We start from the raw sequence: 15,267 nt of genomic DNA on the forward strand, positions 1-15,267 counted from the left end.
CTGGAACAGCTAAACCTCCCTTTTCCTTAGAAAGTGCCAACATTTTTATGGCCCTCCGAGTTTTACCTTTTGCCCATATGAATCGATTGCAGACCCTTTCAATGTCCTTAAACCAATTATTGTGAAATATTAAAGGGATAGTTCGAAAAAAATATAACATTTTGGGAAGAAGTAGCATCTTGATTACATTGCAGCGTCCAATTATTGTAAGATGTAAATTATCCGTCCTATCCAGATCTTGTTTGGCCTTTCTAATCACTGGAGTCAAATTTTCCTCAACCAACTTGGATAAATTGGATGTTATCGTTATGCCCAAGTAGACAGCTGAATCTGTGACTCTTTCATCATTTATTGCGGCAAATTGGTTAATAACTATCTGTGTTTTAGTCTGGTTCAGTTTATACCCTGACAGAAGCCCATATTTTTTTGCCTCTTTTTCTATTTCCACTATCGCTGTTGCTGGAGTAGGTGACATAATTGCTAGGTCGTCTGCATAACCCAAGATTTTCGTCTCACAGCCATTCAAAACGATAGGACAGATAAGCCTGTTTCTTTCTATGTGTCTTATAAAAGAATCGATATAACAGGCAAAGAGCAATGGTGAGCAGGGGCATCCCTGCCTAGTTCCGCGCTTGATGTTAATATTTTCGCTCTGTTCCCCCGCTACTCTAACCCTTATAACGGGCATCTATATAACGCTTTCAATCCCCCTATACACCTTTGCCCAAAATTGAGTTTATACATTGTTGCCCAAAGAAAGCTCCACGAGACCCTATCGAAGGCTTTTTCTGCGTCCAAGAGTATTAAAGACATAGGGTCTCGTGAGGCTGTCGTTCCGTCAAACAAGGTAATTACCCTTCTAATATGATCGGCTGTGCCCGTGCCTGGAATGAACCCGTGTTGCCGGGGCGAGACCACCTTTCCGATTACCGAACTCAGCCTATTAGCCAGTATTTTCGAGTAGGCCTTGGTATCGCTATTCATCAGGCTGATCGATCTATATGACCCGGGATCAGTAGAAATTTTATTCTTCTTTAAGAAAACCACCATTGCCGCTTCACTCCAGGACCCAGGCGGTTCAGCTCTGTCCTGGATCGAGACCATAAGTGTGTTAATGTCCCCCTCTAGTATTGCAAAGAATTTCTCATAAAATTCTAAGGATATAAGATCGGGTCCTACAGCTTTCCCTGATGGTAGACCGTTAAAGGCCATTTGAATTTCTTCTCGGGTAAATTTTGTCTCCAAACTATTCCTATCTTCCTCTGCAATTTTATCTAATAAGGCCTCTTCCAGATACCTCTCTATATCCCTCGTTCCTGGCTCTTCTCCCTCTTGACTATAAAGCTTCTTATAAAAGTTCTGAAACACTACGCAAATTTCTTTTGGGTTTTTAACTACCACCCCTCTCTCCGTGACCATTTCTGTTATCTGTCCCTTGGTAGTTGCCGGTCGAGTTCTTACCGCCAAGATGCGTCCAACTTGCTCATTATATTCATATTGCTCTTCCCTCCTTGCTAAAAACTTTTCGGCTGCTCTTGCGTTGTATACTTCCCCTACTGCTACTTTAGCCAAGGTTAACTTTTGAGTCACCCCTGTCACATCCCCTTTAACTCCTAGAGTCTTTACCAGGTCTTCCTCCAGATTCACCACGGCTTTAATCTTCTTCTCTATTAGTTCTTTTTCAATTTATTACGCCTGAGAGAGTAGCTTAAGGTTTCTCCCCTTATGCCAGCCTTCAACGCATCCCAGACAATTGAAGGTCGTGCCGTACCCCTATTATGCCCCAAAAATTCTATTAACCAGTTTCCCATAAAGACAACATATTCGGCATCCTGTAATAGAGCTCTCTCAAATGACCAAGAAGTTAGATTTATCCTTGCATTTACCAGAGCAATCTCCAGGACTAGTGGGTTGTGGTCCGACATTAGTCTTGGTAGTTTTTTAATTTTAACTATCGGTAACAGTGCGGGAGAGATCAAAAAATAATCAAGCCTAGCTACTATTTTATGAGGAGCAGAGTAGTATGTGCTACCTCCCCCTCCCATAAACTGCTCCCAAGTGTCAATTAAGCTGTTATCTCTCATAAGATTGACCAGGGCTCTATGACTTTTTTTTCCGTCCTTTAAACCTGCCCGGATCATTCTTCCACAACCCTTCGAGACCATTTATGTTTAGATCACCACACATTATAATCGGAAGTGGCCAACTAGGTAGCTGTGCATTTATTTGGATGAGAGTATCGGGATCATCCACCGTGGGTGCATAGATAGAACATAAAGTAAAATTCAAGTTTTGTGCTTGTAGTTCAGCCAAGACCCATCGACCATACTTATCTACCTGCTGTTTTTTCAGCTTAACACTATTTCCTCGTGCCAGTATCGCTACCCCACGTGTCCTCGTGCCCTGGGTAGTGCAGACCAGTACCAAATAACATAATTGCTCCAATAAATATTTCTGCGAGAACTCAACATGCGTTTCTTGCAAGCAAATTAAGTCTGCTTGCAATGTTTTAAAATATTCTTTCAGCTCTCTTCTTTTTTTAGCATCGTTTAAACCACAAACGTTAATTGTGACTATGCGCATACAGCTTTAGATTTGTTATCCATATTTTTTCTTTTTCTTTTTTATCCCTATTCTGTTTGATAAACCATCTGTATTTTCCCTTCAGTATCTGCAATTCTCTCCCACCACCGTGATACAAAAATTATTTTCCTGATGATGAATTATTTCCCTTTTTTTTCCATGTTCTTTCATTCACCCATATCAAATTGAGGCAATTAAACTTTCTTCTTCACATCATATTTCTTTGACAGGTGCTCTTTAAACCTTACTCTCTCCTCAAAAGATGCTTCCATAACCTGAATTCCTTTCTCCTTTTGACTTTCCTTCTTACCCCCTAAGAGAAAGCGCTAAAATGTCTACCTGCTTCAGATGGTAAATAGAACTAAACCCCACGCCATTATATCAAGGAGTCACTGACTTCCAGTGGGCAGTTAAATAAGGAAATGTAAATGGGTTTAAAGGAAGGTTGAGGGAAAAGTAGGGAATCTTAGAAGGTTTCATAGGGTGTTGGGAAAAAGAAAATAAACAGTTGGCATCTAGAACAGCTCCTTAGTGTATCAATGAGACACTGGGCAGTTATAAAAAATGGAAATAATGTCAAGGGTTTGCAAGTCAGAGCGAGGAACAGGTAAAGTGGTAGTCCTAAAGAGAAGGGGAAGATGGTGCGTGAAGTAGGGGATCATGACTTAGTATTCTAGCTGTTTATCATCATAATAATAATCATATTGACATGGCCTCTAAGTGGGTTTCCTTGATTGGGGATCCCACAGGAGTTCACCAAGCCTCCCTATTGTTTCTCCATGCAGGACGAGGTTCTCGAGAAGACTATAATCAATATTTACATGCAAAGATAATGGCCACTTCCTCATAACCCAGAGGGGTTTTGTGTGTCTAAAATCTAAAGTGTGTATAGGACGTTTGTATTTCTAAATAAAGCCCTAATTGCATATATCGTAATATATCAGTCCATGAGCCATTTAGTGTACTGCACAGTATTTAATGTACAATACTTTTTCACATGCCCAAAGGCAGTATTCCTTACAGACAAAATCAGCAATATTGGAATGTCTTCAGGCTTGCGTCAGGCCCCAAAAACAGAAATCGAAAGGTAAGCAACACTCTGTACCTAAGCATGAGGAAATCATTTGTGAGTAGGAATAATAATTGGAATTTAACTAAATTCAAATAGCATCCAATAGCTCACTTGTGTAGTTGCTTCTTTTGTCTTTTTTTAAATATAAAAATACCTGCCACAGATCATGAAATGAAAAGCAAACCCCACATTAGCTATAACGATCAATTTAATTTAATCCACATAAGTATTTGCAAATTACATTGCAGAAAAACGTGCACGTATGTAACAAATACCATATATGAGAAAATGGATTAATCTAATTCCACATTCTCCATTCTCAACATGCACAAACCATTCATTTAGCCTACCATTAATTGAGCATCTAGATATCATAGAGCCGAAATTGCTTTTCCTGTAGTGAAAGTGTTCTGATGAGGCAATCTTAAAAAGTACATTGAAGCAGAATTTAGATGGAGATTGATTATTTTCATTTGCCTTCTTCGGGGTGAATAACATTAGCTGTTCTTCTTACAGAACAACTAAATTGCGCATGCAGGTTAGAAAAAGGGTAGAACAACATTCACTTGCTCCTAATCTAAAAAAAAAGTCCCACCATTATGTACATTACAATGATAATCAAAAATCCCAAATCTTTCATAAATATAGCGTTTGTCTTAAGTTCAGAGTCTTATTTCACAAAATGGAATTTAACCTCACTTTTCAGTTCACTCATGACCCGATGCCAAACTACAACTCTACAATCCCAAAAGATGTAGCATGTTGACCTTAAGTTACTACCACCAGAATAGATAAACCATAGCCAAACATAGGTACTCTTAAGGCATAGCCCAGTATCATGCTGCTACTCTATAAAAACTCGCTGAAAACAATCCAGATGCCAAAATTGTAATTGAGATCACCCATAGTTTCTTTAGCCTACTGAGACTTCTTAAATGCATCTTCGGTATATCCTGTGTCCCTCAACAGCATCTAATGATAAGGGTATAGAACGTGTACTCTTGAACTCATTGTTCTTTTTAAAGCTTCTAACTTGTACTGTTTAAACATTCTGGACAGACCAATCACTCCTTCATAGGGGGACATGCAGCCATTGAGTTTAGTAGCTTAATAAGATACAATGCTTTCTCTTACTGTTGTTTTGTAAACACTTCCTACACATGGGGTGTGTCCCTGAGGAGATGAGAAATAGGGACAAAGTATAGGAAAGTGAGTGAATCTTGTAGCTCCAAGGAAATCATATATGTTATTCTACTCGAGTCCCCCCCACCCACTTCTCATTCTTAGAGCCCAATTTATATCAATTACGTGTGTGCCATATCGTCAGTCTTCGGACAAAAAGTATCTGCATGCATACTCTTCCCAATTATACTGCTCCACTTCTGAATACTGTTGACATGCCATGGACCAGAAACACAAAATGTTTATACGCGCAGAGAAATGCAATGCACCACCTTGAAGCGGACAAACTACTCCTATTTAGAACTCTTTCCATTTACTGGATACTTGTCATATGTAGCCTGGCATCTGCTATATTTTATCAGTACCACAGTTATTTCATGTAGCCCCTTTAGTGCTTTAAACATATCAAATAATACCCCTTTACTCCTAGAAAAAAATCATTTAGAGCTCAGTTCTCACTGCCTTAAAAATTTAGAAGTGCATACCTTTTAGCTAACTATAAGTGAACTACTGTACACTCACAGAAATGTGTACCAGGATCCTACCCAGTTAAAAGTGGCTACTTTATTATAACTCTTTATCTGGATACTCAATATTATCTTATGCATTTCTATGCATCTCTCTCAATCCAAAAGGTGCTGTGCCAACTGGGACCTCATACTCATTATTCCCAAAAAACTTAAAGATACAGCATTTATCTTCTATGGGAATACTGTGATTAACTTAGTTCCCTTCATAAACGTATTGGCCATTCTTAAATGCCAAACAGCGTGCTGTCTCCAAATGCTTTTTGAGTACTTGGTACTACTTCACATCAGTTAACTCGCCATATGTATAGTTCATCTACCTTCAATGCCATAGCTATATATACTTACCTTCTCAAAAATTTTGAAGTCAATGTTTTTGCTATGATATTATAGCAGCACAATATTAAAAACTTGATAAGGTAACTTTAACTCGTGCCAGCGTAATGCAACTGTTAATTATCCCACATATTACATCACTCATGATATCTTCTATGACATCATTTATAATATCAGTGAACATTGGCTGTAACATTATTGATGAGAAAACTGTGCATAACATTGTGCGAGTTATAGTTACCTTAGGGGACTAGTTTTAGTTACTTGTGAAAACTATAACTGCTGAATTTCTATTGTTTAGTATGTGTAAAATCTAAACTTAACTACAACATCCCAGTAACCTTTGTTTTTTAGTGAATATATTTATATATTTAAACATAAGAAATATATACATTTGTTGAGCAAACCTAAAGACTATCTTTATATTTTTAGACCATAAATAGTATACATTTTGTACAAAGAAATGTGCATGTCCAAATACATACATATAATCAAATTATACTTATTTACATGCACAGGCACATGCTGTACATTTGTGCTTGAGTATGGTGGTCTTGAGGGAAAGATCCAGCTCTTGAGTAGTCTTCTAAATATAAGATAGTTATCTGTGGCTCATATGTTTGGGGGGTAATAAATTCCATAGTTTGGCTGTTTGAACAGAGAAAGATGAACCACCCATGTTTTTTTTTCTTGTATGCTGGCATTTTGAGGCAAGGTATCAATCTTGAGCAGAGGTTCCTTTGTTTTATGTATTTGGTTATTTTATTTTAATAAGTGGCCATGTTCCATGTATGCTTTGTGGGTGATACAAAGCAACTTGAAGGTGGATATTCTGGTAACTAGTAACCAATGGAGGGCGCTCAAGGCAGAGGAGATGTGGGCCTCTGACTTTACATGTAGGAGTAGTCTGGCAGCAAAGTTCTGAATTCGTTGTAGTTTTTTCACAATGGATAAAGATGATCAGTGGTAGAAGCCATTGGCATAATTAAATTTAGACAGTACTAGAGAAATAGTAGCCTGGACCTTGAGTGGAAATCCTAGGTGTGGAAAGATGCGTTGCAGAGTTTTCATGGTAATGAAGCTTGAACTTGCATACTTGTCCATTTGGGCATTTTTTGATAATTTGGGGTCCACAGTAATTCCAAGGTTTTTTAATTTTCTTACTTTAGGAGGTGGTCCCAGATCGTCAGGCGCAGAATGGGTCATAATTTCTCAAATCGCCAGGTGACTATTTCAGTTTTCAGTTTTAATGTGTCCACGGAAGTAACAATAGTTTTGCTGCATAACATCACAGAAACTTGTACTGTGTATTCGTAGTACTGAATTACACCTTTAATATATCTTAACGATGGAATGAATTGAAAACCAATCTCTGCTAGGGTCAGGCGTACACGCGCAGCACTTATATTGGGGAAAAGTGAAAACTGATGACAGCAGTACTTAAACTGAGCCAATGGTTGCAGGTGCCCACTGGCACTCTTTTTGGGGAGCAGCACTTTTTTTTCCTCGTTAGACTTTCACATAAAGCAAGAGAAAAAATACATAAGGGTGAAAAAGGGGAGGAAGAGAAATACAGAAAAAATACAGAAAGGGAAGGCAGCGATTAAAACGAACCTGCAAGAATGAAATAACGGGACAGGGAGGGTCTTGCTGGGAATATAAATGCATGACATTAAATAAAGACTACGCAGTCTTTGTCTTCGCCATTCAACAGCGCTGGTTTAGGCAACACATTCGGCCCCTGCATTTACTCTTTTACAAACTAAGCACTGTTATAGAGACAATTAAAGACCACAAGAAACACACAAAGAATTGGATTCCCTCATTAACTTGAAATTAAAGGACTCGAGCCTCAGAAACTTAAAGAAAATTTTGGGAAAGAGCGGGGTGTGAGGTGAGGAGCCCGGTGCGCCTCAGCACAGCTGAATGAGCGCGCACCTGTTGCAAGCAGCCAGAGTAATTCCTGACCTAGAATAAAGAGAGTACAAAACAAGCATTTGCAATGCAATTGGTCTCACATTAACTGGAGAACTATTGCATCGCAGATTTTTGTTTTTTTTACCAGCGCCCATGGACGAGTTAAGATATGTAAGTGAAGCTCACAAGTCCACAGTTCACCAAAACCAGTGGATTCTCTCCACTTTAGGAATGCAATCATATCTGACTTATCAGTTAACTGATATGAAAGATTCGTTTTGGTCAGATTTAGATTAGATTGCTTTTATCATTTAGTATCGTTCCCTGTAACAAACGATTGGTCAAGAAACTTAGGACCATGCCCGTGTGATGGGGGTTGCAGCCCAATCAACAATACACATTGTGTTATTTTGTAAATATTATGGGGTATATAGAAAAAGATGGATAATCCCAACTTTGAAAATGTGGGGTCTGACTCAATGTCGCCCGGCTTACTCTGCACTCCATTTATTGGAGAATGATTGTTATGCAAAAAAAAGCATTATTTTTAAAAGCTGTTATCAAATCACGGAAAAAAAAATAATACTATTTTAAAAATGAATTTGCTCAGATGAAATTACTAGACCGTTGCATTGGAAATACGTGACAATTTTTACATTTTTTTTATAGTACAATGGATGGTTCGCTTTTAAAACTAAAGACTTTAAATGTTTACATTCTGTATTTGTATGCTACGTTTTTATGGTTTTTAAGTCTTGAAAAGAAACCGAATAAAGTGAATTTGATTTGATAAAGGAGAACAAGACAAGCATTTGCAATGCAATTGGTCTCACATTAACTAGAGACCTATTGCATTGCAGATATTTGTTTTTTTTACCAGCGCCAATGCGGAGCTTTCACATTCATAAAGGCCCGCCCCGTTCTTTAGACAAGCCATGTCTAAAGAAAGGGGCGTGGCCAACATTAAAGTGAAACCGCGACATGAGAGCTTTGGAAAAAAAAAAGTATCTGTTTGTCAAGTTGACAAACAGATGGTTTTTAGGAGTAAAAGCGCCCATTCTCCGCTTTTACTTTAATGTCAGCCATGTACCTTACTTTAGATGCGGTTTGTGTAAAGAAAGGGGCGCTGCCTATATGAATGTGAAAGCGTCGCATAGGCGCTAGTACACAAAATAAATGAATAAAAAAGAGCACAGCTAAATGTGGTACGCGGTACTAAATTAAATAAATTGAAAAACACGGCCGCTATAGTTAAAGCAGACTGGCATTAGTAAAAATTAAAATAAAAGTGGCGGTGTGCTGCCAGGTAGTGGGTGGAGTAGGGAAGAGCTTTAAATAAAATAGTACTCATGACTTTTAAAGCAGACAATGTAACAACAGCTGTAAAAGGTCCAGTCGTTTTGGGAAGTTTCAAATGCAGTCAAGGCACTACCAAGGAGGGACTAACACGCCTAACAATGACTCGAAAGCCAGCGTTTACATGGGACAATGACACAAGCCAATTAAAAATATGGGTGGAGAGTGGGCGGGGCTTCAGAGCCATACTCCACTACAGCATACCTCACAGCAACGCATGCGCTGCCCAGGCTCTACCTAAAAAAAAACAGACACTGCCTCACTTTAAAACCGCAGTCATTGATAAGGAGGAACACGGACTAACCCTAACCCCTTCCTCCCTCAGTGGCAAAGCTGGAGTCTCTCTCTTTACCCTCTGCTCTTGCCAGCCCCTCCCCCTCTGTCCCTCGCCTTCCCACAGAGCTGTGCTGCTCCTGTCCACCGCCCCCTCTGTCTCCTCCCCCTCAGAGCTGTGCTGCCCCTGTCCGCCCCTCCCCCACTGTCTCCCTCATCCCCTCAGAGCTGTGCTGCTCTTGCCTGCCACTTCCCCTCTGTCCCTCAACTACCCACAGAGCTGTGCTGCTCCTGTCCACAGCCCCACCTCTGTTCCTCTCCTCCCCGTTTGTCCCTCTCTCACACAGCTGTGCTGTTCCTGTCCTCCACCCCCGTCCTTCTCCTCCCCCTCTGCCTCCACACCCTAGGAGCTGTGCTGCCCCGGTCTGCCCCTCCCCCACTGTCCCAGGCTTAAGTTGCACCCAGTCCCTTTCCTCACCCTCAGAGATGGGCTGCTCCTGTCCGCCCATCTCCTCCCCTCTGTGCTGCTCCTGATCGCCCCATCCCCTCTGTCCCTCTCCTCCCCCTCGGAGCTGTGCTGCTCCTGTTCCCCCTCCCCCTCTGTCCCTCTCCTCCCCTTAAGAGCTGTGCTGCTCCTGTCTGCCCCTCCTCCTCTGTCCCTCTACTTCCACTCAGAGCTGTGCTGCTCCTCTCCGCCCCTCCTCGTCTCTCCTGGATGTGAGTTACATCCAGTCTATCTCTTCACTCTCATAGTTATGCTGCTCCTGTCTGGCTCCCCTCTGTCCCTTCCCTCCCCCTCAGAGCTGTGCTGATTCTGTCCATCCCTCCACCTCTGTCCTTCTTCTGCCCCTCAGAGCTGTGCTGCTTTTGTCTGCCCCCATCCCTCTCCTCCCACTCAGAGCTGTGCTGCCCCTGTCCGCCTCTCCCCTTCTCCTTCTCCTCACAGCTAGGATGCTCCTGTCTGCCCCTCCCCTTTGTCCCTCTTCTCAACCTCAGAGCTGTGCTACTCCTGTCTGCCCCTACTCCTCTGTCCAGGGAGTGAGTTACTTCCCAGTCTCTCTCCCCCCTCAGAGGTGTGCTGTCCCTGTCCACCCCTTCGCCTCTGTCCCTCTCCTCTCCCTCGGAGCTGTGCTGCCCATATGTCCGCCCTTCCCCCTATGTGGCTCTTCTCACCCTCAGAGCTGAGCTACTCCTGTCCGTCCCTCCCCCTCAGAGCTGTGCTGCTCCTGTCCGCCCCTTCCCTCTGTCTCGCCCCATTAGAGCTGTGCTGCTCCGGTCTGCCCCTCCCCCTCTGAGCTGTGCTGCTCCTGTCCGCCCATCCCCTCTATCCCTCCCCCCCTCAGAGCTGTGCTGTCTATATGTCCGCCCCTCCCCCTCTGTGGCTCTTCGTACCCTCAGAGCTGTGCTGCTCCTGTCCGCCCCTTCCCTCTGTCTCTCCCTATTAGAGCTGTGCTGCTCCTGTCTGCCCCTCCCCCTCTGAGCTGTGCTGCTCCTGTCCGCCCATCCCCTCTATCCCTCCCCCCTCAGAGCTGTGCTGTCTATATGTCCGTCCCTCCCCCTCTGTGGCTCTTCTTACCCTCAGAGCTGTGCTACTCCTGGCCTGCCCTTTCCTCTGTCCCTCGCCACCCTCTCAGACCCGTGTTGCTCCTGTCCGCCCCTCCCTCTGTCCCTCTCCCCCTTCCCCTTCTGAGCTGTGCTGCTCCTGTCCGCCCCTCCCCTCTGTTCCTCTCCCCCCTCAGAGCTGTGCTGCTCATGTCTGCCCCTCCCCGCTGTCCCTCTCCCCTCCTCTTCAGAGCTGTGCTGCTCCTGTCCCCCCTCCCATTCAGAGCTGTGCTGCTCCTGTCCGCTCCTCCCCTCTGTCCCTCTTCCCCCTGCCTTCAAAGCTGTGCTGCTAATGTCCACCCCACCCCTCCCCTCTGTCCTTCTCCCCCTCCCCTCTGCTTCAGAGCTGTGCTGCTCCTGACCGCCACTCCCCTCTGTCTCTCCCCCCCAGAGCTGAGATGCCCCTGTCTGCCCCTCCTCCTCTGTACCTCCCCTCTCCCTCAGAGCTGTGCTGCTCCTGTCCACCCCTCCCCCTCTGTCCATCTCCTTCCCCTCCCCTTCAGAGCTGTGCTGCTCCTGTCCACCCCTCCCCCTCCCCCTCTGTCCCTTTGCCCCCTCCCCTTCAGAGCTGTGCTGCTCCTGTCCGCCTCTTCCCTCTCCCCCTCTCAGAGCTGTGCTGCTCCTGTCCTCCCCTCCCCTCTGTCCCTCTCCCTCCTCCCCCTCTGAGCTGTGCTGCTCCTGTTCGCCCCTTCCCTCTGTCCCTCTCCCCCCTCAGAGCTGTGCTGCTCCTGTCCGCCCCTGCCACTCCCTCTCTGTTCCTCTTCCCCCCTCAGAGCCATGCTGCTCCTGTCCGCCCCTCCCCTCGGTCCCTCTCCCCCCAACTCCCCTCCCTCAGAGCTGTGCTGCTCCTGTCCGCCCCTCCTCTCCCCTCCCCTTCAGAGCAGTGCTGCTTCTGTCTGCCCCTCCCCCTCTGTCCCGGGCGTGAGTTTCTCCCAGTCCGCGCTGGTTCTGAGCTGTGCTGCTCCTGTCCGCCCCTCTGTCCCTCTCGCCCACTCAGTGCTGTGTTGCTCCTGTCCGCCCCTTCCCTCTGTCCCTCTCCCCCCTCCCCCTCTGAGCTGTGCTGCTCCTGTCTGCCCCTCCCCCTCTGTCCCTCCCCCCCTCAGAGCTGTGCTGCTTCTGTCCGCCCCTGCCACTCCCTCTCTGTTCCTCCTACCCCCTCAGAGCCTTGCTGCTTCTGTCCGCCCCTCCCCTCGGTCCCTCTCCCCCCAACTCCCCTCCCTCAGAGCTGTGCTGCTCCGGTCCGCCCCTCCTCTCCCCTCCCCTTCAGAGCAGTGCTGCTTCTTTCCGCCCCTCCCCTCTGTCCCTGGCGTGAGTTTCTCCCAGTTCGCGCTGGTTCTGAGCTGTGCTGCTCCTGTCCGCCCCTCTGTCGCTCTCCCCCACTCAGTGCTGTGTTGCTCCTGTCCGCCCCTTCCCTCTGTCCCTCTCCCCCTCTGAGCTGTGCTGCTCCTGTCTGCCCCTCCCCTCTATCCCTCTCCTCCCTCAGAGCTGTGCTGCTCCTGTCCGCCCCTCCCCTCTATCCCTCTCCCCCCTCAGAGCTGTGCTGCTCCTGTCCGCCCCTGCCACTCCCTCTCTGTTCCTCTTCCCCCCTCAGAGCCATGCTGCTCCTGTCCGCCCCTCCCCTCGGTCCCTCTCCCTCCAACTCCCCTCCCTCAGAGCTGTGCTGCTCCTGTCCGCCCCTCCTCTCCCCTCCTCTTCAGAGCAGTGCTGCTTCTGTCCGCCCCTCCCCCTCTGTCCCGGGCGTGAGTTTCTCCCAGTCCGCGCTGGTTCTGAGCTGTGCTGCTTCTGTCCGCCCCTCTGTCCCTCTCGCCCACTCAGTGCTGTGTTGCTCCTGTCCGCCCCTTCCCTCTGTCCCTCTCCCCCCTCCCCCTCTGAGCTGTGCTGCTCCTGTCTGCCCCTCCCCCTCTGTCCCTCTCCCCCCTCAGAGCTGTGCTGCTCCTGTCCGCCCCTGCCACTCCCTCTCTGTTCCTCTTCCCCCCTCAGAGCCTTGCTGCTCCTGTCCGCCCCTCCCCTCGGTCCCTCTCCCCCCAACTCCCCTCCCTCAGAGCTGTGCTGCTCCGGTCCGCCCCTCCTCTCCCCTCCCCTTCAGAGCAGTGCTGCTTCTTTCCGACCCTCCCCCTCTGTCCCGGGCGTGAGTTTCTCCCAGTCCGCGCTGGTTCTGAGCTGTGCTGCTCCTGTCCGCCCCTCTGTCGTTCTCCCCCACTCACTGCTGTGTTGCTCCTGTCCCCCCCTTCCCTCTGTCCCTCTCCCCCCTCCCCCTCTGAGCTGTGCTGCTCCTGTCTGCCCCTCCCCTCTGTCCCTCTCCCCCCTCAGAGCTGTGCTGCTCCTGTCCGCCCCTCCCCTCTATCCCCCTCCCCCCTCAGAGCTGTGCTGCTCCTGTCCGCCCCTGCCTCTCCCCCTCTGTTCCTCCCCTCCCTTTCAGAGCTGTGCTGCTCCTGTCCGCCCCTGCCCCTCTCCTCCCCTCCAGAGCTGTGCTGCTCCTGTCCCCCCTCTGTCCCTCTCCTCCCCTTCAGAACTGTGCTGCTCCTGTCCCCCCTCTGTCCCTCTCCTCCCCTTCAGAGCTGTGCTGCTCCTGTCCGCCCCTCCCCTCTGTCTCTCTCCCCCTCAGACCTGTCCTGCTCCTGTCCGCCCCTCCCCTCTGTCTTTCTCCCCCTCAGACCTGTCCTGCTCCTGTCCGCCCCTCCCCTCTGTCCCTCTTCCCCGTCCCCTTCAGAGCTGTGCTGCTCCTGTCCTCCCCTGCCCCTCCCCCTCTCTCTCCCCTGCCTTTCAGAGCTGTGTTGCTCCTGTCCACAGTCCGCCCCTGCCCCTCTCCTCTCCTCCAGAGCTGTGCTGCTCCTGTACCCCCCTCTGTCCCTCTCCTCCCCTTCAGAACTGTGCTGCTCCTGTCCGCCCCTCTGTCCCTCTCCTCCCCTTCAGAACTGTGCTGCTTCTGTCCGCCCCTATGTCCCTCTTCTCCCCCTCAGAGCTGTGCTGCTCCTGTCCGCCCTCCCCTCCAGAGCTGTGCTGCTCCTGTCCCCCCTGTCCCTCTCCTCCCCTTCAGAACTGTGCTGCTCCTGTCTGCCCCTCTCCTCCCCTCAGAGCTGCGCTGCTCCTGTCCGCCCTTCCTCTTCAGAGCTGTGCTGCTCCTCTCCGCCCCTCTGTCCCTCTTCTCCTCCCCCTCAGAGCTGTGCTGCTCCTGTCCGCCCCTCCCCTCTGTCCCTCTTCCCCCTCTCCCTCAGAGCTGTGCTGCTCCTGTCCGCCCCTGCCCCTCTACCTCTGTCCCTCTCCCCTCCCCCTCAGACCTGTGCTGCTCCTGTCCGCCCCTCCACCCTGTCCCTCTCTCCCTCAGAGCTGTGCTGCTCCTGTCCGCCCCTGCCTCTCTCCCTCTCCCCTCCCCCTCAGAGCTGTGCTGCTCCTGTCCGCCCCTGCTCCTCTGTCCCTCTCCTCCCCTCCAGAGCTGTGCGGCTCCTGTCCGTCCCTCTGTCCCTCTCCTCCCCCGCAGAGCTGTGCTGCTCCTGCCCGCCCTTCCTCTTCAGAGCTGTGCTGCTCCTCTCCGCCCCTCTGTCCCTCTTCCCCTCCCCCTCAGAGCTGTGCTGCTCCTGTCCGCCCCTCCCCTCTGTCCCTCTTCTCCTGCTCCCTCAGAGCTGTGCTGCTCCTGTCCGCCCCTGCCCCTCTACCTCTGTCCCTCTCCCCTCCCCCTCAGACCTGTGCTGCTCCTGTCCGCCCCTCCCCTCTGTCCCTCTTCCCCCTCTCCCTCAGAGCTGTGCTGCTCCTGTCCGCCCTTGCTCCTCTGTCACTCTCCTCCCCTCCAGAGCTGTGCTGCTCCTGTCCGTCCCTCTGTCCCTTTCCTCCCCTTCAGAGCTGTGCTGCTCCTGTCCGCCCTTCTGTCCCTCTCCTCCCCTTCAGAGCTGTGCTGCTCCTATCCGCCCTTCTGTCCCTCTTCTCCTCCCCCTCAGAGCTGTGCTGCTCCTGTTTGCCCTTCCTCTTCAGAGCTGTGCTGCTCCTCTCCGCCCTTCTGTCCCTCTCCTCCCCTTCAGAGCTGTGCTGCTCCTGTCCGCCCTTCTGTCCCTCTTCTCCTCCCCCTCAGAGCTGTGCTGCTCCTGTCCGCCCTTCCTCTTCAGAGCTGTGCTGCTCCTCTCCGCCCCTCCCCCCTCAGAGCTGTGCTGCTCCTCTCCGCCCCTCCCCTTCAGAGCGGTGCTGCTCCTGTCCGCCCCTCTATCTCCCTTCTCCCCTCAGAGCTGTGCTGCTCCTTTCCGCCCCTCCCCTCTGTCCCTCTCCCCCCTCCCCCTCAGAGCTGTGCTGCTCCTGTCCGCCCTCCCCTCTGTCCCTCCCTTTCCCACTCCCCTTCAGAGCGGTGCTGCTCCTGTCCGCCCCTCTGTCCCTCTTCTCCTCCCCCTCAGAGCTGTGCTGCTCCTCTCCGCCCCTCTGTCCCTCTTCTCCTCC

General features: G+C 49.1%; 1 long non-coding RNA gene across 1 annotated transcript in view; it reads right to left on the minus strand.

Moving 5' to 3' along the window:
* Positions 1-15,267, minus strand: part of LOC144826670 (uncharacterized) — a 418,667-nt gene that overhangs the window by 183,337 nt on the left and 220,063 nt on the right. The window lies entirely within an intron of this gene.

This window comes from Lissotriton helveticus, chromosome 3_2 (genome assembly GCF_964261635.1).
Source record: "Lissotriton helveticus chromosome 3_2, aLisHel1.1, whole genome shotgun sequence".
Taxonomy (NCBI): domain Eukaryota; kingdom Metazoa; phylum Chordata; class Amphibia; order Caudata; family Salamandridae; genus Lissotriton; species Lissotriton helveticus.